Raw genomic sequence first — 22,618 nt, 5'->3', positions numbered from 1 at the left:
CTCTACCTGGGGAACATCCGTGTAGCCCCTGGCCGCACTGCTGTCAAGGGTGCTGAGAGCAGCAGAACTCAAAAGCCCAGTCCGGGCAGTGAAAGGTGCCCGCCACGACTTCGCGAGTTCTTCATGCACCTCTGGGAAGAAAGGCACGGGGGCGGAGCAGGGCCGTAAGCAGTGCTCTGACCCCAGGAACCAATCATCAAGCCGTGAGGGTTCAGGGCAGGGATCCGGAGCAGCCTACTCTCCGATGCTGCTATCGAGATCTCATCCTCCTCCTGAGCGCTGAATGAGAGGTCGAACCCGCTCTGAGGCGGGCCGCCTGACTCATCCCAGAACTCAACTGGGGTGCATGAGCGTGCTGGGGAATAGGAGGTCTGTGGGCATTCACCCGGCGGAGTTACTCCCATTGAAATCGGCTGGAGTGGCTTCCCCTCTGAGGAAGGAAAGCTGCGATCGCAACGTGGCCATGGTCATGCTCTTGCAGTGCGGACATGAACCATCCACGAACGCTGTCTCAGCGTGTCTGCAGCCGAGACACGTAAGGCAGCGATCGTGACCGTCAGAGGGGGAGAGATAACGACCGCAACCAGGAACTGCACATAACCGGAAAGGCATATTTAAAAAGATGCTTTCCGTCAGTGCCCACTCTTTTAGGGAATATATACTCTTTTAGGGAGAAATATACTCTTTTAGCGCACAACGCGCGCTGTCGAAGCGCCCAGGGGCGTTCTCCGCACTTATATGTGCGAGAGGAGGAGAAACCGCTGTGATGCACTGTGAAATCCAGCAGCCGCTTGGCTCCGAAGAAAAAATCTGAATGAGTGGTTGCACACCAGCTACTTTTATACCCGTATGTCCAGGGGAGTGGCATGCAAATTCCACTTGCCAATTTTCATTGGCCTTTTCTCAAACATCAGAGGTGTTTGGGGCTCCCAAGAGTGACCCCTAGTTTCACTACCTCGACACAACGTTGAGTGAGTGACAGATAGGGAACACAATTTTTATGATTAGTGGCCAATAATCAGTGCTTGATTTATAAATGTTAATGTCCTAATGTTAAAAACCAGAAAAAAAAATCAAAGGAAGTGAACAAATGTTGTTCAGAAACAGTTTACTTCTTCACTTATTATGTTTTTTGTTGATTTCAGTGTGATGATTTGAGTTTTGCTTTCGTTTTTGACAGAATCCTTGCCATAGACATGTTTGAACAGTTCCAGGGTGTCAGTAGTTTTGTAACGGATGAAACCGGTTTGCTGTGTTTCCAAAATAACTCATGTTTTCAGTGGAAAGTTCTGCTGAACAGCATTTAAACATGATACATTTGGGTTTTCTCAGATTAAAAGCACCTAAAAAAAAAAAAACAGCAGATGTCTCATTCTTAAACATGCTTTGCAATTTATTTATTTATTTATTTTTTACATTTCTTTCTTACTATGTTTATTGTTTTTTTTTTCCACTGAGTATTAAAATAATAAAAACAGGATTAAAAAGTTAGGATTACTTCCCCAAAGAATGTCCACAGAAAAAAAAAAAAAAAACACCAACACCTGAAAACTCATCCCACTATTTTTAAAATTCCTGAAGTTTCTAATACTCCTTATATTTCTTTTATTTAGAAAGATTTTGTAGCAAGCTTACATACTGAGCGTGAATAACTTCCTTGAACTCTTAAACCTCATTGCATATGATGGATAACACAGTGTGTGAGGTACTGTCAAGGCCGTTTCTGGCTATAAGCAGTATAGGCAGCGCTTAGAGGCCCCCGAGTCACCAGGGGGCCCCTGCAAAGCAAGGTAGTTTTATATATATATATATATATATATATATATATATATATATATATATATATATATATATATATATATATATATATTAAAAGCTGCAAGTAAGACTCAGGCATCTGTTATGGCTCAATTAGACCTGTATAGGGGGCCCTATGTGGCCCAAGAGGGAAAGGTGATCTTCGGCTGGCAGGAAGGGGGTAAGGATGTGCTGGGATGATTGCAAGGGGCCTCCAAGTAGGATGCACAGAAACAGCCATGGGTACTATTGTTTTTAAAAACCTACGATGGCCGGTTTTGACTCTTGCATTGTTTCACCACTACTTAAATAATCCAAAGTTACCTTTGCTTTCTTTTGTAGCCTAAGCTTGTAAAACTCTTTTGTCCCTTTTCAGACGTGCAGTGCAGTCTCACCTGTACAGTGAATCACAAGGTATGAGTATCACGAATATTATATAGCTATAATGGCAATGATAGTCATTATCCAAGTAAATTATTCAAAGAAAACTTCTAATTTATTGCAGCATTTGGTCATTCAAGTTAAAGTTTTTTTAAAATTGTATTTGACACACATAATATAATATAATTATAGCAGTCTTCACAATATGGTTTTAACAATTAAATCAATTTCAATAATTTGACTGCTCATGGTGTCACGGTTCCGGCATTTGTGCCGGCTCATACTGTTGTTTGTTTTTCTCTCTCCCTCGTGTCTCACAGGTGTAGCCGGCATGCATGGCGTTTCCATGGGAACACTGATCTTTCTCGGGGAGATGCTGATCACAGCAATGATTTACTCGCCCGTTCCACCTGCTTCACTGTGATTGCACTCCCTACTTATTCCTTGTGTTCCCCTCTTTCTTTGCTAGTTTATTGTTTGCTGTCAAGTGTTAACTGTGCTCTCTTATGTCGGAGCTTGCTCGTGTGTCTGTTGGTTGCCTGTCTGTAGAGGTGTGGTTACCTTCACGTTTGCTGTTGCCTTCGCCTGTCCTGTTGCCCAATTCCTGTGGAGGAGGATTCCTCGGTCCCTGCCCGCGTCTCAGGGGATAATATCATCTGGGCTTTGCTTCGCACCACATCAGTTTCAACAGACTCTCTTCGGATTGCTCCTGACTTCCACAACGCACACACCCATCATACGAACACAGTCTTCCCTTAGCCCATTGAGTGGCTTGTTTTGACTCTGCTCTCTGCAGCCGGTGCTGGGTGCACCTGTCCTGATTTTTGAGAACTTTAGTTTTATTAATAAATCCTTTTGAACTGTCACCTCTGCGTTTGGGTCTCTTGTCTCCCTTCACCCTCTGACCCATGGTAATGCACTTTATAGTGAATCACAGTGTTGCTAATATTTCTATACATTCTTTTGCCCTGAGGCTTCACATTGTGACATTATGTATATTACCTGACAATCAACCAGAGACAAGGTGCTTTCCAGCCATGTCTTTGGTTAAACACAGGCATTCAGGTTTCATGTAATGGGAAGAGATTTTGAAAGAGTTATGCTATTATGCATGTCTGTTCATGTAACTGACATGTACAAAGATTAATTAGAGATTAAGTGCCATTCTGATGTTGTTTGGACATACAGTTTTACATGCTTATGCTTATAATAAAACGTTTATTCAAGACTACTTGGTTCCAAGTAAAGAGAGTGGAAACACTCACTTATAAAAGGTGTTAATTATACACCAGTAACTGGCAACTGTGGTAACTTGTATATTTTACATTTTATAATATAACTACTGTATATAGGCCTGTATACAGTTGAATTGTTTACAATAAGTAATACAAAATAAGTAATCCATACTTTATAAAATATACTTTACAATAAGATTCTATTTGTTAACATTAATGAATACATTACGTTTCATGAACGTTTATTACTCTTGGTTAATGTTAATTTATGGAAATACAATTGTTCATTGTTAGCTCATTTTAGTTCATAATGTACCAACTAATGTTAACGTTTACTCCTTTTAATTTTAGAAATGTATGAGCATATGTTGAACTTAAAGTGCTGTTAAAGTATTGCTTATTGTTAGTTCATGTTAACTAATGTAGTTGATTAATGTTATATATATACAGGGTTGTGAGGGTTACTTTTGAAATGTATTCCACTACAGATTACAGAATACATGCTGTAAAATGTCGTTTGAAACGTATTCCGTTAGATTGCTCAAGGTCAGTAACGTATTCTAAATATTTTGGATTACTTCTTCAGCACTGGCAGATTTTTTTCACTTGTTTTGACTATAAAAACTCTGCCAGTACAGTAAGACAAAATACACATGTTAAAAATACATTCTCTGAAAAACCTAAATATCTTATGCTGTGTTGTTTCTACAACAAGATAAATCTAATTGATCTTGTTTTAAGGATTTTTTGATATTTTTACAGGAAAACAATACAAAAATGATTATCAAGAAAATGATTTTTGCCCTAATATCAAAGGTCTTATTAGAAAAAAAGAAATTATGATCCAACGTGAATTTTCTTGATAAAAAAATATGATCGTGCCTGGTAACACGTGCATGTAAATGGCTAGAAATAGCATTTTAGCTTAGCGTAAAGCTGACAATTTACACAAGGTTTATTTTTATTACTTCTGCTCCAAACTTACTTCAAACTCACTTCTCTGTCTGCTCGTATGAATATAACACATCATAAGAAAGTGTTTCACCGCTGTTCAAATGCACTTTGGATCGCATCATTTATATGTATAAATGTTTTCCATCTGAAAGGACTAAATATTAAATGAAACAAATGACAATAAAATGCAAAGTAATCTCTTCAGTAATCAAAATACTATTTGAATGTAACTGTATTCTAAATACCAATGATTTAAATTGTAATTGTAGTGGAATACAGTTACTTATATTTTGTATTTTAAATACGTATTCCTGTTACATGTATTCCGTTACTCCCCAACCCTGTGTGTGTGTATATATATATATATATATATATATATATATATATATATATATATATATAGTTTCATTTATTTACTGCTGTTCATTTATTTAGAAGAGCTTAATATTAGAATATTAAAATTTTTCAGATTTAAATGTGACCACTACATGATGTAACAAAACTGCAATAATGGGCTAAACGTCATACCACATTAAAAGTAGGAGTGGGGTGTCCTTAACAACCTCTTTCAGTGTTATATGGAAATTCCACAAACATCTATCACAGTGAGTAATTTTCACAACTGTGCTACACTTGCATTTTAGCCCGCACCCTCTCCTTTGCTCCTCTTTATGTTATTCAAGTGCAACTAGTTAAACAGGCTTTATTCTGTGGAAAACTGCTTGGATTCACAGTCCAAGCTAGAGTCTCAAATAGTTTTTTAAGGAACACTTGTAAGGTTTATCGTGAGCATGAGGATCATTTTCGTGAGGTGAAGAGAGAGCAACAATGAGTAAGTAACTGGTCAAGAGCATAAACTTTCATTTGTCAGGGGAGAAGGTATAGTAGTTACTGCACTGTAAGGTACAGCTTGGCACATGATTTTTATGATGTATATATGAAGAATAAAATTGTACATATAAGTAGAAGCATTTTGATAGGTAAAAAGTAAACTACAATTATTGTAAAAACAAGGCACTTTAGAATGTTGCACATAATTAAAAAATGATAATAATAATAATAATAATAATACAAATAAAAAAATACTAAAGTGTAAGGTGTCACAGTCTGTCTCCCTCATTCTCTTCAAGGACTCTTATTTTGAAGTTTTCCCCCGGACTCCATTTCCCAGGATTCACTGCCCTAATCACTTCTATCAGTTCTTTATCATCTGCAGCTGACTTCTATTCTCTCATTAGTTTCTCAGTGTATAAATACCCTCTAATTTCGTTAAGGCTTTGTCAGTCCTTGAAGTGTTTCGTTACGAGGTGTTATGTTAAGCTTCGCTTGAATGTTAAGATTTCGTGTTTGTTCCACTCCAGCAATTACTATTGAGCCTATCTTCTGTTTCCACTCCTGCGATTGTTCTACTCCATCGTTTATAATTAAAGACTAGAAGAATGTACTCCTGCGTCTTCTCTGCAAGACACCCACGTTACATGAGGTTGATTCATAACATGAAAGTTAGAGACACGTCAATATTACACTTCTGGTGTATGTACAGGTGCAACTCAAATTAAATGTCGTGGAAAAGTTTCAGTAATTCAACTCAAATTGTGAAACTCGTGTATTAAATAAATTCAGTGCACACAGACTGAAGTAGTTTAAGTCTCTGGTTCTTTTAATTGTGATGATTTTGGCTCACATTTAACAAACCCACCAATTCACAATCTCAAAAAATTAGAATACATCATAAGACCAATAAAAAAACATTTTTAGTGAATTGTTGGCCTTCTGGAAAGTATGTTAATTTACTGTATATGTACTCAATACTTGGTAGGGGCTCCTTTTGCTTTAATTACTGCCTCAATTCGGCGTGGCATGGAGGTGATCAGTTTGTGGCACTGCTGAGGTGGTATGGAAGCCCAGGTTTCTTTGACAGTGGCCTTCAGCTCATCTGCATTTTTTGGTCTCTTGTTTCTCATTTTCCTCTTGACAATACCCCATAGATTCTCTATGGGGTTCAGGTCTGGTGAGTTTGCTGGCCAGTCAAACACACCAACACCATGGTCATTTAACCAACTTTTGGTGCTTTTGGCAGTGTGGGCAGGTGCCAAATCCTGCTGGAAAATGAAATCAGCATCTTTAAAAAGCTGGTCAGCAGAAGGAAGCATGAAGTGCTCCAAAATTTCTTGGTAAACGGGTGCAGTGACTTTGGTTTTCAAAAAACACAATGGACCAACACCAGCAGATGACATTGCACCCCAAATCATCACAGACTGTGGAAACTTAACACTGGACTTCAAGCAACTTGGGCTATGAGCTTCTCCACCCTTCCTCCAGACTCTAGGACCTTGGTTTCCAAATGAAATACAAAACTTGCTCTCATCTGAAAAGAGGACTTTGGACCACTGGGCAACAGTCCAGTTCTTCTTCTTAGCCCAGGTAAGACACCTCTGACGTTGTCTGTGGTTCAGGAGTGGCTTAACAAGAGGAATACGACAACTGTAGCCAAATTCCTTGACACGTCTGTGTGTGGTGGCTCTTGATGCCTTGACCCCAGCCTCAGTCCATTCCTTGTGAAGTTCACCCAAATTCTTGAATCGATTTTGCTTGACAATCCTCATAAGGCTGCGGTTCTCTCGGTTGGTTGTGCATCTTTTTCTTCCACACTTTTTCCTTCCACTCAACTTTCTGTTAACATGCTTGGATACAGCACTCTGTGAACAGCCAGCTTCTTTGGCAATGAATGTTTGTGGCTTACCCTCCTTGTGAAGGGTGTCGATGACTGTCTTCTGGACAACTGTCAGATCAGCAGCCTTCCCCATGATTGTGTAGCCTAGTGAACCAAACTGAGAGACCATTTTGAAGGCTCAGGAAACCTTTGCAGGTGTTTTGAGTTGATTAGCTGATTGGCATGTCACCATATTCTAATTTGTTGAGATAGTGAATTGGTGGGTTTTTGTTAAATGTGAGCCAAAATCATCACAATTAAAAGAACCAAAGACTTAAACTACTTCAGTCTGTGTGCATTGAATTTATGTAATACACCAGTTTCACAATGTGAGTTGAATTACTGAAATAAATGAACTTTTCCACGACATTCTAATTATTAGAATGTCAATATACAGCACCTGTATATTGAGAACAATCAGCAAGTATGCAGATCAACCATACTGGCTAAACAAAAAAATAGAATAGTCTTTTACTTCTAGATAGACTTTAGTTGTTTACTTCAGTAGTTTATGCATATGTTTGATGTACACTATAGTTTCACTGATAGGACATACTGTATATTTCAAAATACAACAAAAATGTCTGCAACATATACTGTACCTACTTTCCCAAATAATAATGGAATTTGAATATGTGCATACAGTATATGCCCAAAAATATAAACTGTAATTTTCTCTATAAAAAATTACATATGTATGTTCATATATGGCTGTATGTCAGATTAATATTATTTACATTTAGTTGGGTTGGTGAACCACCTGTTAAGAACCCCTGCTTTGCTTGTGTTAATCACATGGTAAAAATATGGATTGAGACATTAATGCTACAGTACAGTGTGTGTATATCTTTTGCCTTGATACATTTTCATTATAGCAGAGCACGATCGCATGTGTGGCAGCCAGTGTCTGGGTCCGATGACTTTCCATCTGCAACTGAGAGGCCAATATGTGACCATCAGCCAAGGAGGGCGACTGGCGTCCAGAGACGATTCGTTCTTTATGAACGGTTTGGCTTTTCTAAGTCGCACCGTAAAGGTGAATGAAAAGATGTGTTTGCTTATCGAGGACTGCACCTCTTCCTGGGATGGAGCCCTTCGCGTAGGTTTCACCAACATCTGCCCAAATACGCACAGCATCCCACCTGCCTCTATACTAGAGCTGAGGGATACGCTGGGCTATTGTGTCGTGCCAGTGCCTGAGGACTTGTGTAGACGCAGTGAAGAGATTCAGTTCTGGATAAACTATGCAGGCATGGTTCTTATGTAAGGGACAAGTGGAGATAGATATTACCTCAAAGCAGCAGGACTGAATCTGAACAAACCACTTTGGGTTTTCGTTTATCTGTACGGGAGCACAAGCGCAGTGCGCCTTTTGGGTAAGTGCGCACCGAATACGGGAGACGGGGGCTGGTTTACACAAGGGAAAGTTATCACAAGGGCTGTATTTTAGTAACTCCAATTACACAAATCAGTAGGTCCAATCAATTACACAAATATTTGTTTTTTTCTCATAGTGGTTTTGTATCAAAAACCTAGTTCAAACCTCTATTAAATTTGAATACTTTGTGTAAATTCTGCTCTCCAAACGAAAATTGCATTACAATGCAGCATTTTTTAATGAAGGTAGATTTTAACTGAAAGGTTGAGCTGTGTTCTCAGAACAAGGACATTTTTCATAAATCCCAGTTTGGGTCAAGTTGCCACATATATTGTATATGACCTTTTACATTTGTGCTGTTTTATGGAATGTTTTATGTTTCATAACTGTTCACTGTTTAAGCCTATAAGAGACTGTGAAGTGGTAGGTTCCATTGTGACAACCTACCCTACCATGACAACATGCCAAGGTTTCATAATTTTATTATGAAATAAGAATTGATTGAATTATTTGATATCCAAATTAAAAATGTTAATTTGTGGGAAAGTACACACTTTTTTTTTTTTTTTTTAATCTAAATTTGCTTCAATTTTAATATTCATGTTTTGTGCAAAATAAATTAAATAAATTAAAAAACACTTTGAAAGTTAAACCTAGCCTGTGAAATATTCTCTGGAGTAAAAAAGTGTGTTAACTAGCCCCCATCTCCCCTACATATTTCAGCTTTCTGAATGACTAATTGAATTTGTTTTATTCAAAAAGTCTCTTGTTAAACATTTAATGTTCCTGTGCTGTAGGCTCAAGGAGGGGGAGTCGCACATCATGCCCAGTTTGTCTCTTAAACACCACACTGGGCATTAACTGGCTTGTTGATCATACTACAGATGGTGAGAATAAAGTTCGAGAGGAAAAGCATCTCAACTCTAGTCTCATTTTATCAGGAAATAAACACAAAGCAGGTGAGTGCTGGTTTTCATTGTCCAATGGCATTGTCAATGTCTAACCATTGTTAATTAAAGAAATTCCTTCATTTTACATCTAAATTTATGCATTTAGCAGATTTAGCATTTATCCAAAGTGACTTACAAATGAGGAATACAACATAAGCGATACATCCAAGGAAACAGTAACATGAAAATGTTGTACTACAAAGTTTAAAAATGTCTCAGAAAAGCACAAGCTAGAAGATGAAAGTATAACCCAGTGATACAACAGTGAAAGAGTAAATAAAGACTACTTTTTTCTAGATCTGTCTATTTTTCTAAATGGTTATGCACAGACAATGTGCATTGTGAATCAAGTGCACACCAAAGAGTTGTGTCTTTAGATATTTCTTGAAGGCTGTTTGGAATATGATAGCAAACGTTCAGTAGTATTATCATTTTGATTTTGTACCTCTGTGTGTTGGTACCTATTCACCTCTGGAGGGAACATTCATTGACAAAAATGGTAACCTACAACTGCTATCTTAAGGGTCTATTTCTACTTGATCTAACTCATAAAAAATACTTTTGTTGGTGTAACCTAATTTTTTAGGTTGATTAAGTCAGATTAAATAATTTTTTTAACTTGAATAAAACCAATGAATTTAGAAACTTTTTTATGTAACAAATGGCAGCCAGTAAAGCGAGACAAAAAGAGGTGTAACATGCGTTTTCTTGCATGTTCATCAAATATTAAGCATGCAGCTGTGTCGTACATCATTAGCAGAGGTTTAATAGTGCATGCAGGAAGGCAGACTAGAAGAGCATTGCAGTAGTCCAGTCTAGAGATGACAAGAGCTGGGACAAAGAGATGTGTGGTTTGCTCAGATAGGAAGGATTTGACCTTGATGTTGTAATGTGCAAATCGCATGACTGGGTGGTTATTGCAATGTCGTATGAGAAGTTTAATGTTTTAGTCAAAGAATACCTCAGGCCCTGTATACTGATTTAATTATATTTACCTTTTTATTACTATTAGAAACCAGAAAAGCCCAGAAAACATCCTCTTGCTGGGAACTGAATCTCTTCCTCCTACAGTATGCCAACCAGAAGACTGTTCCTAACCCTGCAGAGTGTTCAGAACTCACAAGAGCTGGCTTAGGTATATTACAGTATCTTCCTATATTTTCAGCTTTTAATGTAGTACCAACAGTGACGGTTCTCCAGTAGTACAAATAACACGTAGTGTTTCAATTATCAGCAGTTGATGAGAACAATTTGAAACATTTGAGATCTTTCAATCTGTGCTCCATTCCTATTTTTAGGAATACCTGTTTGTGAGTCAACGAGACATGTTGATCTAAACTGGACTTGGAGAGAGCTGAATCACTATTTGCTCCAGCTATCCCTTGGTTGAGCTGGATTCAATTGGTTTCTGTACTGCAAAGGGTGATAAATATGGAAGACTTTGCAGACTACACGGCAACACTCCGAAGAAGCTGAAAAAAGAGTTGGGAGAGAGTGTTCTTTATATCATACCCGGGAGAGACATTGTACTAAACGAGGTATAGTAAGAATTGCCATTTATTTATTAATTTAGTGCATTTCTAAATACTCTGTAATTGTCACTCAAAGCCCATTATTAAGGTGAATGTTTGAAAAACAAGAAAAATCTAACTGTATCACATGAAGCGGTATTTCCCAATCCCGGTCCTGGAGTATACAACTGTACATATTTTGTATGTCTCTTTAAAGAGGCCCTATTATGCTTTTGGGGATTTTACCTTTCCTTTAGTGTGTAATATAGCTGTTTGTGCAGGTCTGCAAATTTACAAAGCACAAAGTCCACGCCAAAGAGAGTTACCCTCTCCCACAGAAAACACTACTCCTGAACTGCCTGAAACGCCTGATTTGCAGTCCAGCCATTACTTCTGTGACTTAGCTATGTCACTATGGGCTCCTAAGGGCTAATTTGGCCCGCCCTCAAACAAAGGTAGTTATAGCCGAAGCCAGGATGAGTTGGGTTAGTGTTGTTGCTATTTCGAGAAGACGCTGTTTTCTTCACTGCAAAAGCAAAACCCCTTTGTATGGGCTTCCAAAGACAGACGAATTGAAGAATCAGTGGTTAAAATTCATTTTTCATTTTTACCACTATTCCTCAGCAGTACAACTGCAACCTTTTGCTGTGTTCCCTTAATTTTACTAAGGACTGCTTCCTGAACTGTGCAGAGTTGAATGTTGAATTTTCAAGACGGTTAGTCCTGAAAGATGGGGCAGTTCCCACTTTGTTGGGACAATCTGGCACTTCAGGATTACAACCTGTAAGTATGCTTGATTATTTGTGGATTTATCTGCTATAGAGAGTTCAAATGCGGAGTTTTGTGTTGTAGCTACAGCGTACACCCAGTGAACAGCTATAGGCCTCTGCTAACCTGCTAGCTAATGTTATTGTGTTGAAATAGTTTTGCTAATCAGCTGCAGACCCACTTTTACCTACAATTGTGTAGAATTATGCAGATTGTTTATTGTTCTTACTATCATAAATAGTGATCAAGTGTGGATATGTATTTATTTTTACAAACTGCAATCCATGGTAGTGCTCGGATAACTTGCTATGTAACATTATTGTTTTGGTAAGGGTTTACTATTCAGCTGTGGGCTGGCTTTTACCTAAAACGGTATAACAAAATTGTCAATCTCAAGAGTCTTTATCAGTGGTAAAGTGAGGTTTACTTATAATTACAAGCTGTAATGTTACAGCTGCTATCCACGGTAGTCCAGGGCAAACTCTCTAATACCCCTGGTAATGTCCAACTGGGAGTAAGCCTCTGTTCTCCGTTCATAGCTCTGGCATCAAAACGTAATTAGCTTAAAAGCAGAGTTATGCTTTACACCATCACAGATAACGTTATGTGTGTGCTACTGTTGGTGTTTCCACATAGTTCGCTACATAATGTAGTATTTTATTATACTACCTTTCGTATTTCGTTGCAGTAGACATTTTCAACTTCACTGGGCATTCTGGCACAGCTGGCACATGTGCACCTAAATAAATTAAAAATATACACTTCATTGTGTTGACAGACATACAGTTGTTACCGTGATGTAAAGAAATTACACAGTTATAACATCACATCTGAAATGTAAGAGAGCTACAAAATAAAAACGTACCACTGTGAAACGTCCTGCTCAATTCGTGCTTGTGGAGGTGGTTTGGGTCAATCAGCTTGTTCTTCCAAACTTTCATTATCGGACTCGGGCTCGAACTGGTACGGCAAAACTGACACCACTGTTATCGTAGTTACAATAGTGTTTACAGCTGATTAGGAAGCCTCGGGAGCTGAAACTCGGTTATGGTAAGGGGTGTTACATTTCCGACACACGCTCTAAGCGGTTGACCAGTCACAACAGACTGGACCAGCTGACCAATCAGAGTAGACTTGTCTTTTTGGAAAGGGGGGCTTTAAAGTGACAGGAGCTAAAACAGAGCGTTTCAGACAAAGGGTGAAAAGAGGTGCTGCAGCAATGTACAGTAAGAGAAAAATAATGTGCTTTTTGAACATTAAAGCATGTAAACCTATTTTAGTAGACCCCCAAAATAAAATTATGATCCTGTAAATGAGCGTAATATGGGCTCTTTAACACCTGGTTCAACTCATCAGCTCATTAGTAGAGGTTCTATGACCTAAACTGGATGCCTCAAATAAGGGAGACAACAACTGTTGAGGTTTTAAAGATGCACTCAGTAATTTTTTTGTTCATGTTGCACTGACTGTAGATTCAGCATTGCACAAGAGCAAACGTTTTCAGTTACCAATGCCATTGTAGAAATGCCATCATCGCAGTCAGCCACAATTAATGTATTCCGCAAGTGAAAGCGCACAATTACTGGAGATTATTGTAATAAAATGAGAAATTTTTGGCTGGTTATGTGACCTCAACTTTGTGATGCTTATGAATGTGCGCCCAGCACCCTATCTAGAATAAAGCAGCTTTTTTCTAAGACCGATATGCCTTTATCCCATGTTAGTGTACATCATTTTAAAATTTTCCAAAATACTATTCATTTCTTTCTGTTTAAATGTTTAGAAAAAAATCACTTTGTGCACATTTAAGGTACTCTTTCAACCTGTCATTTGACAATTTTCATTGACATTAAACTCAGATGCCACTTCCCCCACAGATGACCACAATACAAATGTGTCCTCACCACCATGCTGTCCTTCACCTGTTACTGCACAACAACGGAGGCACCAACTGATATCAACCAGCAGTTGCCTTTCAAATTTAAGCCAAAACTCTTCAGTGGTAATAATCTTTCAATAATCTAATTATTCTAAAAGCCTGCTTACTGTGTGTTTATAATATCAATATTGTAATAGCTTGTGTATAACTCCAGATTATTATGGTGCATAGAGAGGTGAATGACACATTTTTAATTGCATTCTGTCTTATCATGACATTGCACTATAAGACACTATAAAGAAATATTTAATCTCTCCAACAGGAGGACATGGACATTAGGTCTTTGCTCAGAGAGATTCAGCACATGCATCTCAGCACCAGTGAGCAGGTTTCAGTATTGGTTAACCGAAATAAGTTGCTGCAGAGTGCCAAAGATGCTCTCTCCAACTGCAATTTCTCCTGGACCAAAATCCCTCTGGTGACATTTGTTGGCGAGGAGGCTCTTGACTGTGGAGGTCCCCGGAGAGAGTTCTTCAGGTCTGCCACTTAAAATGCTGTTGGAAACCTGTTTGAAAGCAATCATTATTTTAGCAATTCAGTGTTTTTAAAAACATTTTTATTAAATACTTCACCTTTACAATATGACTAATAGTGAAATATATACTACTTTTCAGTCAGAGGAAACACACTTGTGAGGGTTGAGTTTTGTTTGAAATGACGTTTGATGTCTTTTTGTTTTACCTTGCCTCAGAATCCTCATGATGGTGGTGCAACGCGCTCTGGGCATCTTTGAGGGGAAGCCTGGACACTTGTTCTGTGGCTCATGGTGGACCAGGACTCAAGGCTCTTGATCCCTGCCTGTTCCAGCTGATGTGTACCCAGGAATGTCCACTGGTAGACTTTGACTGGTACTTTATACCAGATTCTGAAATCCAGGACAAATTACAAAAGGTATCTTTCCACTTGTTTATCCATCCATCACTCCATCCATCCATCCATCCATCTGCCTATCCATCCATCCACCCATCCATCACCCATATCTCTATCGTCCATCCGACCATTCATCATCCATCCAGCCATCCATTCCTCCGTTCGTCTGTCCGTCCATCCGTCCATCCATCAATCGATCGATCTGTCCGTACATCCATCTGTCTGTCCATCCATCCATTTATCCATCTATCCCACCGTCTGTCCATCCATCCATCGATCTGTCCATTCATCCTTCTGTCTATCCATCCATACATCCATTCATTCATTCATCCATCCATCCGTCCATCGATCGATCTGTCCATCCATCTATCTCATATCATCTTATTCTTTATTATAGATTTTATCATGTAAAATGACAGCTGAGCTCCATGAGCTGTAAAGAGAGCAGGGAGACTGGATATGTGAATGTGGTTTTCCTGGAATTTACAGACCTGACATTTCCATCCGAGATGTACCAAAAATTTACTCCTATGCAGTACGACACTACATATATCTTGGGTAGGCCTAAAAATATGGAAATTATGGATTCCCATTTAATGAGAAATGAACAGATTACCGATAATTTATTTCACTCTTAGTTTCACTTGTATATGTAAGAATCTAACAACCTCTGTTAATTTTACAGTACATCAAATATGTTTAATCAGTTCACAGAAGGACTGAATGCTTATGGACAGTTCTGGGATATGGTAAAAGCTAACTGGATTGAGTTCCTGTCCATCTTTACCAACATGCATGATTCATTGTCAAGAAGCACATTCAGAGTCCTGTTTCAAATCCACTGGAGTAAAGTAGGGACCAAGAAGAGGGAAGATGAGGAAGGGACTATTCATTAATTGGAATTGCTCCTTAAGATGATTGAAGGTGAGTTACTTGTTAGGTAGTTAAACATTAGTCTAAGCCTCAGAATTCCCAAGACCGCCCAAAGTCCGTTCACACTGTCTGATGCATATTTTACACAAAACTGGAAAGCACTTTCTGGCAAGTTCTATTATGATTGGCTTAATTTATGTAGAATTATGTCTGTGAAATAAAGTATAATTATTACTTTTGGACAGACAAAAAAAAAAAAAAAAAAGAAAAACAGATGATAACATGCCAGTCTAACATTGTGCTATAATCTGTTTAAGATAATCTTGCCAATAAATTTCATGGAAAACAAAACAAATAAAAAAACAATTTAAATAAACTTTGTCACATATGCCTGTCAGGCACTTCTTGTCTTTGTGGGTGGTTCTTGGCCAGAATAATCTGCAATGAGGACCAGACTTGTTAGTCAAAATTCTGGCTACATGAGACTAGTTAAACAAAAACAAGGACTGACTGCATTTCAACTTTCCTTTCACTTCTACATTTAAAAGAAAGAGGTAGGGCGGGAGAGTGAATGAAAGAGATAGAGAAGGAAATAAGATGAGAATTCATTACAATTGCTTGTACTTGCAATTTGTGTTGACTTGATTTTTTTTTTTTTTTTTTCATAACTAACCCCCAACAGACAAAAAAACAGAGTTACATTTTGAGGAGCTTTTGGTTTTCATAACTGGAGCGGATGATGTCCCACCACTCGGGTTCTCTCAAAAGACCGGCATTCACTTCTACCAGCCAGAGAGGCGTGGATGCCATCTACCATATGCAAACACATGCATGATGGGATTGTTCCTCCCCAGAGTTGTAAAAGATGAAATAGAACTGTACCGAATGCTCCTGAGAGCAGTCAGAGACTCATAAAACTATACAATGTAATCATTATAATGTAAAACATAATTATGCCCATTTATAAGATATTATTTAATTAAAGCACCTATGCGTAGTGATTTGTATATTATATTTTTATTATGACATAATGATGTTTTCTATGCTATGCTAGACATACTTTTTGTAGCCTATAGTTGTATGTAAGTTGAACACAAGGTATTTGTAAATAAAAGTCATATTTTTATTATTGTACACATGTCAGACATGATTTAAACAAAGTCTCATTTTTGACTGGTTTGGTTGGTACGAAATTAATTGCTATTGATCATGTCAATGGGAGGGCTAGTCGTCACCCTGGGAAGTTGTCATAAGGGCTATATCTATAGGTTTTGAGTCAAAAGTCCAATTACACAAATTTTTGTTCTTTCTAAATTTGGTTTTATATGTGGGTTCCTAGTTCAAAACCCTCTTACTTTCAAATAAGTTTTAGAATAATTCTATCTTCCAATCAAAAAATCTAATATCATATTTTTATAATAGGTATTTGGTAAACAAGTGAACAAAATAAAACCACACTGGGATTCATTAAAGTAAGTGTCAACTATATAATAAATGTAGATTTTAAATGAAAGGGGGGAGGGGATGGATGGAGGGGTCATGTTTAGGCCTATGTATTTTATACATTTTTACATTTGATACAAATCATTAATTCATAAAATGTGTACAAATGTTCAACACATTAACACAACATTTCTATTGGCCATAACAGTTGTTTGATATTTTCATATATTACCTTTTACAGTTTTGTTGTTTCATAATTGTTTTGCTGAAAAGCCTATAATGGCAAGTTCTATTCTGTTGCTATTGAGGCATGTTGTCACGAAAGTTCATGGTGTGTTCAATTAACTCTAACTTTTGAAAAGCCTAGGCTGTTTAATGGCAGGTTGCTATTATGACAACTTACCCCATATAAGGTCAACAGGTGTTCACTTTTTTGTGTGATCTTTTTTCTTGGGCAATAACGGTGTGGCTAAATGTTTAATAGCTTTTTTTCTAGCCAAGACTTTAAGATACAGTTAGTGCCCATACAGATATTGACTTTCAAAAATGAACCTGCCCAAAGAAATATTGACTGGCATAATAAGTGTAACAACTAGCCCTGGCCTCACATTCTGCACTTTCTTGCAAGTGAATTAAATAAGACAGACAATTAAATAATCATTACTGATGTACAATTTAATGTACAATTTAAACATATCATGTAATACTTCTACAGTGTAGCAATATTACTACTCAAACTACTCACATGGTAAAGATAAACAAAGGTTGAGATAAACTGTTCCATGTGACTTCTTTGAAGTCATGCCTGGGCAGTAAAATCATTTGCTGCTGTATCCATTATATCCCAAAGAGAAAGCGAATCTGTCACCCGGGCTGTTGCCAGTTATATCATGGGATTTGGGCAATAGATTAATTAAATAGGTACATTAGCTGTTCATTCGTAATGTGCAGGATATGTAGGATTTTAAGCAGCAGTAGCTAATGACTATATTTTCAGGAGCTTATTAGTTTTGTTTGTTAAAGTTGTTGAATATTAAACAAAAAAATATACAAGATAATATTCAGATCTCTAATTAGTCTATGTGCATGTTGATTATAAATTATACATAATGACAAATAGCTCATAAATGACGCAAAGAACTTTATTTCAAATATCTCATGTTTTCATGTCTTTTAAATCTCTCACATTGTTGTCTTCTCCATTCATATTTTTAAAAAGGAATCTATATATATATATATATATATATATATATATATATATATATATATATATATATATGTATGTATATACATATATATATATATATATATATATATATATATATATATATATATATATAATGTTGTGCTCAAATGTTTGCATACCCTGGCAGAAATTGTGAAATTTTGGCATTGATTTTGAAAATATGACTGATCATGCAAAAAAACTGTCTTTGATTTAAGGATAGTGATCATATGAAGCCATTTATTATCACATAGTTGTTTGGCTCCTTTTTAAATCATAATGATAACAGAAATCACCCAAATGGTCCTGATCAAAAGTTTACATACCCTTGAATGTTTGGCCTTGTTACAGACACACAATGTGACACACACAGGTTTAAATGGCAATTAAAGGTTAATTTCCCACACCTGTGGCTTTTTAAATTGCAATTAGTGTCTGTGTATAAATAGTCATTGAGTTTGTTAGCTGTCGCGTGGATGCACTGAGCAGGCTAGATACTGAGCCATGGGGAGCAGAAAAGAACTGTCAAAAGACCTGCGTAACAAGATAATGGAACTTTATAAAGATGGAAAAGGATATAAAAAGATATCCAAAGCCTTGAAAATGCCAGTCAGTACTGTTCAATCACTTATTAAGAAGTGGAAAATTCAGGGATCTCTTGATACCAAGCCAAGGTCAGGTAGACCAAGAAAGATTTCAGCCACAACTGCCAGAAGAATTGTTTGGGATACAAAGAAAAACCCACAGGTAACCTCAGGAGAAATACAGGCTGCGCTGGAAAAAGACGGTGTGGTTGTTTCAAGGATGTGTGTTTCCCATTCTTCTCTGTCTGTGTCTTAACAGAATATAGATAATGTGAAAACCTTTTGCATAGTCATAAACTTTAAGCCATGATAAAATTCTTAATTAAGTGCAGAAATCACAACATATTCATTCTAATCGGATCTAAATGTTTAATGTCATGACTGTTGAGCCATTAACTTGTTTACATAAAGTGGATGAGAAGTGGATGTTATTCCAATAGTGCTGTACAGTAGGTCAAATGAATGAGGTCATTCAAATCACAAAATAATAGGATGAGATAGGAAACATTTAGAAGCATGTGCCACAGGACAGGTAATGTTCGGTTTGTTCAAGTTTTTTCCCCCTCTGAGAATCTTTTACATTTCATCTACAATTAAAAAGATCAAAGCCCAAATTACCAGAAGGTTTCAACATAGGGTGTCATCATGTATGATCTCGTCTTGTGAGCCAGCACTACCACTGTTTACATACAAGCTAAAGTATAAGTATGTATGTATATATATATATATATATATACTGTAACTGAGAAGTGTGGTTTGTTTCAAACACATAATTCAAATCCTTCTTAAATTAGAATATTTTTTAATTCTATCTGCAAACTAAAATTCTAATAACATAACATTTTTGTTATAGCTCTTGGGTAAACAAGTGAACACGATAAAAACAAATACATTCAGGCAAGGTCCAACTATATAACGAAGGTTGATTTTAACTGAAAGGTTGTTCCTAAGATAAGGGCATTTTTTTTTAAATTGTTAAGTTGTCACATGCATTTTAAACATTACTGTGTAAATTATTCATTACAATTTTTGCAAATATTTTTTACATTAATTTTAAAATGTATGATGTTTCATGATTTGTTTTGTGATCATATGTTCTATTGTTTAAATTTTGCTGTGATACAAAGTCAACATATACAATGAACTGTGTTTTATTTTTCCTCGGCAACAATGGTGGAAATATACAAAACACTTTTTGTAGCCAAACTTTAAGGCATGCGGCTACACAGAATTTACTTCCCTATTCTGTTCAAGGTTGAGCTGACCAGACTCAAACTGAAACTCTTACTTTTATTACATTTATAAGAAAGCAAAATACAGATAATATGAGTAGCCTAAACTATAAAACTGAAAAGTTGTTAAACCGTCCCAGGATGCACCATCATAAGCTTGTATGTGTTTTCCACAACATCATCATTTCACTTTACATCATTCACATCCTCTGTAAGTTAAATTAAATGAGTAAAGCAATAAAGAATAGTAAACATGAACACGTTTACCTGGACGGAATAACTGGACACACACACAAACACTGTGTGTATATATATATATATATATATATATATTTCAGATCTCATGGCATGTCATGGGCATAAGCACAAATGTCCAGATATAAAAAAAATGCCATGTTACCTATCATAAACCAGCATCTGCCATCAAAAGAAGGATGTTCTTCATCATCACCTTCATCATCAGCATATTTCATGTTGCCTTACAGGATGGATCTTACAATAGTGTAACAGATTACAATAATTCCTTATTATTGATTGACAAATGTGTTACAAACTATTATAAATAGTGTGTGTTAAAATTCTGTTTTAAATGAACACTTGGACTCTTGGAGTACACATATTTCTCATAATTTGCATAATTGTGCAAGCCTGAAGAGTCTTGGTCCCCCGTCCTTAGTTTCTTCCTCATAAACATCTCAGGGAGTTTTTCCCCTCCAACTGTCAGCACAATTCTTTGTAAAGTAGCTTTGGGATGATTTGTGTTTATGAAATGAACTATACAAATAAATTAGAATCAAATTGAATTTCAACTGAATATGTAGATGGAACACACAATTCATACATTCTTGGATTGGTGATGAGTTTTATTTGTTTGTTAGCTTTGCACATCTAGTTTTATGGCTTCAGCTAAAGATCTGTTTGATGTCTGATGAAATCAGGGTACTGTACAGTCTAAGCCAAGCACAGAAGAAGGACAATCATCTGGTGCATCTTAAAGGTGAATCTTAAAACAAACACTAGAAAGGAGTGGCGGTAAATCTAAACACTATTATACTGTACAAAGTTCACCTTTTATGATCAAACCACTCATTGCTGACAGTAGTAAACCTTTGTAAAAGAGTTTTCATTGTGCCAAAACATTTCACAACCGTACATTTCTGGTTTCTTTTTGACTCTTTCAGTATTAACTGCTAAAGCCCTGAACCCTGAACAACATGCATATTTCGTACTTTGACCAAACATTGTTTTTGGAGGACCTACATCTAATTCCTCTAATTTGTTGACCATCAACAATAAACCAACTGACGAGTTGACTTTAGTCCATAGTGTAAAACAAGTCAATAAGGAAAATATTATGCCTCTGTGTATGTGTCTTGATTTAATAAGGTTTTACAAGAAAATATCAATTCTACAATAGGGTGGGATATGCAAGCAATTACAGTACTGCATTGAAAAATATATATTTGTCTCATAAGTTGTGCTTTAGTTGTGCTGTATTACTCTGTGTTCAATATAGCCCTGTCCTCAAAATAAAACAAGCAAAGCTGTTATGACATAAAATGACTAAATTATTTATTTCATGGTGATATAGGCTACTCCAAAATTGTAGTGACCATGACTCAAATTGAAAGTGAAACCAAATGCTGCACATTGTGTCCTTGATGATTATGTTGGAGTAGCCAATAAAACACCAATAAACAAACAAAAGTGTGCTGTGTCGGCGAGTTTGTTTAAAGGAAATGTGCCCACTTATAGAAAACAGCTTAAAGGGTGTCCAAATGGCTCATGGAAATCACTTAGAGGTTGCATGACTGAATAAACTGATGAACTTTGTTTTATCTTTTCATCAAATTCTACACATTCTTTGGAGTGCATTGCAATGTAATCTGTGTTCTCTTGAGTTCCAGTCAAAGGATGCTGATTAATCCACAGCTTTTCTTTCAAATGACAAAAATCTAAGATAGACATCAAACACAGAGTTGAAAAACAAATGAAGAGAAAATGAAAGTATACCGGTATAACAGTAGCCTCGCAGCATGCTGCAGTGTGAGCTGCACCAGGGCTGGCTGTCACACAGGCAATTTGTCACAAAGGCTAAATGTCAGTATCTGCGCAGTCGGGGCAAGTTGTCACAATTGTACTGGAGCAATTATCAAATGTTATAAATGTATTAATCTTAACGTTTGTTGTCCAAAATAATCTTTTTATATTTTGTATGTTACCGTTTTACATGTTAACAGTTTTATGAATTGTTTGTATATTGCTGAAAAGCCTATAATAGGCTCTTATAAGGCATGCTCATTTGTGACAACTTACCCCAACTTACCTCATAGTGTGTATCCTTTCCCCAAGACTTTAAGGCATGTGTTTATACAGAAATTGAATTTAAGAAATATTCACTGAACCAAGTGTAACAACTAGACTCGGTCTCCCTATTCTGTGGTAACATCATGATACTTGACCATTTTGATCTTGTATTGTCAGTGTAAGACTTAAAAAAGTTTGATTGATGTAATAATGGTGAATTACCCTGAATTAGCCTCTTTCTTTGTCTTCACTTATCTAAGCACAACAAATGTAGGCATTACCAAACATACAAAAACTCCCAGCAGCAACAGCTGTTAGTCATGTATAGAGCACAGTCATTTGCAAGGTAAATTTCCAAGGCTCCTCCTCCCTCTATTCACTGCTTCATCCTCCTTCAATGATCTGTAATGTTGGGTATGACCCAAAACCTGTGCATTTAAAAAGCAAGAAGTCCCGCA

The 22,618-nt window shown here is 36.8% G+C and overlaps 1 long non-coding RNA gene across 7 annotated transcripts; it reads left to right on the top strand.

The window, feature by feature from the left end:
• Positions 1–5,081: 5,081 nt before the first annotated feature.
• Positions 5,082–16,512, top strand: LOC127424323 (uncharacterized). 7 transcript variants are annotated; one of them, XR_007894458.1, is made up of 10 exons: positions 5,082–5,199; positions 7,956–8,456; positions 9,256–9,417; positions 10,421–10,543; positions 10,707–10,946; positions 13,565–13,689; positions 13,889–14,103; positions 14,318–14,517; positions 14,894–15,923; positions 16,052–16,512. It is a non-coding gene; the product is annotated as an uncharacterized LOC127424323 (long non-coding RNA). The 7 variants fall into 7 exon arrangements; XR_007894460.1 differs by having other exon boundaries at positions 14,318–15,054; positions 15,204–15,923; XR_007894459.1 differs by having other exon boundaries at positions 14,318–15,054; positions 15,182–15,923.
• Positions 16,513–22,618: the final 6,106 nt, after the last annotated feature.

This window comes from Myxocyprinus asiaticus, chromosome 33 (assembly GCF_019703515.2).
Source record: "Myxocyprinus asiaticus isolate MX2 ecotype Aquarium Trade chromosome 33, UBuf_Myxa_2, whole genome shotgun sequence".
Lineage (NCBI taxonomy): Eukaryota > Metazoa > Chordata > Actinopteri > Cypriniformes > Catostomidae > Myxocyprinus > Myxocyprinus asiaticus.
The sequence above is the reverse complement of the archived record's forward strand: the minus strand, read 5'-3'. Positions and strand labels throughout refer to the sequence as shown.